Below are 2,664 nucleotides of genomic sequence, written 5' to 3' on the forward strand. Positions count from 1 at the left end.
GCTAATTAAAAATGGAATATTTAAGAAGCACCACATTTTAGGTATTTTGTAAAAATCCCTTTTAAATTTAGTCCCAAGTAAAATCAGCTCTTTGCATTTGGTTGGTTCCATAAAAACACAAGTAACCCTTGAGATGTTGGGTGGACTCCTGTGTGACCTCAAGTCCCCAACTCAAGTGACCTCAAGTTCCCGACTCGCTCCCATGGGATACTGGTCACCCAGACCATGACCATCTTTCCTCTTGCCCTCTGCCTCCAAATCACTCAAATCCTTTGTCTCCACTACATTAGATCTATTCAGCATTTCCCTTTTTAATGCCACCACAATTTCTTAATATCTACAAAGAGCGAATTGATTGCCACCCCCGGAACATGCCAGCAGGAAGCAGCGGGCTGTGCGTATTGGACTGGCCCCAGTGTGAGGAACAATCCAACAAGGAGAATATTGTCTCCCTTTCCATTCTTTATTTTATGTTTTTAGAGCATTTTTCTTTCTTATGCAGCTGAGTCTAACCTCAGCCCAAGACAACTATATATTACTTTTAACTGCAAACTCAAATGTCCCCTGGGTTGCTTTGGTGGTTTTCCATGAATGTAATGCGATAATCCCCTTGGAGCCACCAAGCCACTTACTACTCTTACCCTGATAAAAATACTTGGTTGGAGCTATTCTGATGTCTTTTATTTTTAATCCAGCTGAAAATGGAAGCATTACAGAGCTTAGAAATATTAATGAGAAAATTCTCTGCTTTCTATCACAGAGTACTCCACTTAGAACGGACGAGAATCAAAGTGTTTTGCCCCAGTTTTTCCTCAACAGAAGCGTTTTAACTGAGGCTTTCAGGCTAGGCTTTTAAGAAAGAATCATATGACCCACACGGATACAAAATGGAAATGTCCTGGCAGATAAAATTAACATCTCCTTATTGTACCTGTAGTGCGAACAGTTATAAAAGGGGTTGCTAAATAATGTACACTCTCTGATGACTTAACATGCAGCCGCTCTCTTTTCTTTTTTAAATATTGTGAGGGTTAAAGCCTAATCTAATCTTTTCTTTGTCAGAGTTTCTGTCAAATGATCAGATCTTTGGAAATATTTTTATTCAGGACTGATGAGTTGTCTTGAATCCAGCCTGCATTATTAATAGGCTGTCCACACGCCCCTAAGAACCTTCTACTGTTTGTTTCTTGACAGATAGAAACGGACTTGCCATCTTAACTCTTGTTCTAACTAAACAAACCCATGCCAACTCCCAAAGGGGTGTTCAAAGCAGTTCAAAGCAGATGGGTCTCATCTTTCAAAAGGACATGACTTACTATCCTGCTTTAGCTTTAGGCACAGACGTGTCTGGATGGTTTGTCAGGTGGCACAGTATTTTAAGTGGGAATCACCTGGCAAATGAGTTTTTCTTGTTCATTTCATGAAAGCAAAAGAGAGCAAAATCTCCCCCTCTTGTGGTCATGCTGTGGAGGCATGATGAATCCCACCCAAAGCTTGGTTTGGATGGCAAGACTGATGATACCACACAAACACCAAGAGGGCATGACAAGTTTTATGACTCATGCAGTGAGGCTTTCTGGGAAGAGCAGGGCAGACTCCCAGACAGATCTAAAACTGGCCTGAGAGACCAAGGAATGAGACCAGCTTGGCTTTTACTGTGACTGGGAGGTAGCCAGACGGGGCGATTTCCATACGTGATACAGCGCTTGTATGGTTTGAACTTCTCACTGGTGTCAGAGGGAGCCACTTGGGCTTTCTTATCAGCTGGCCCAGCCATGGGGACAGAATGGAAAGCACTGGGGGAGCTTGAAAGCTGTCAGCAGCCAAACATCAAAATGGGGTCAGACTCTACATTACACCTCCCTTTTCACTGAAGACCCAAGGCATTCTGGAAAATGATAAATATTTTTAGAATAATACCAAATGCTGCTTGAGAATTAAAGTTTTTTTTTTTTGGTATTCTCTGGAAAGCTTTTAAAATTCAGTTATCTGTTTCCTTTTTGGCTTTTAGGGGCAAAGCAATGATTGCTGTCAGCCAATCCTCTCTGTTTCTGATAAAACATTCAGAGGAAAAGTCAAAATGCCTTGGTTATTACCAAAGACACTGAAAAATTTCCCTATTCGAACCAATGAACTCTGTTGGTAGGTTATTTTCCACTTTCTGGCCTAAATCCTTTGCAGACTAGGTCAAGGTATTTCTTGGTTCTCCACATTACACTTTGATGGAATGATGGGCAATCAGAAATTCAGTGGACATAGGGACCATTTAGGATAATCTTACTCATTATTTAGATAGAGAACCTTAAGACCCAGAGGCGTCTAGTGTTTTAGCCAAGATCTCACAAACTAGAATGCAAGCCCTGAGCATTGTTTAGTGCATCTCACCTAACTTAGCTCAGAGGGTTTGGTGTTGTCTTATATTTTACTATATAATATTGGAATGGTATTAGACCCAGTTTTTTTTTTTTTTTAAAAATACATATATATAAATTTTGTATGTCATTTCTCCATAATCTTCTAAGTCTAAATATATTGTAGAATTTTTACATGAATTCTAAAATAGAGACCCTGTGTCTAATTACACTTGAAATGTTAAGTTTTATCTTAGCATTGGGTTAAGAGAAAATTTATCTAACAACAGGTCTTGCCTTTTGTTTAATTCAG

Source organism: Pteropus vampyrus, unplaced genomic scaffold, assembly GCF_000151845.1.
Source record: "Pteropus vampyrus isolate Shadow unplaced genomic scaffold, Pvam_2.0 Scaffold27, whole genome shotgun sequence".
Taxonomy (NCBI): Eukaryota; Metazoa; Chordata; class Mammalia; order Chiroptera; family Pteropodidae; genus Pteropus; species Pteropus vampyrus.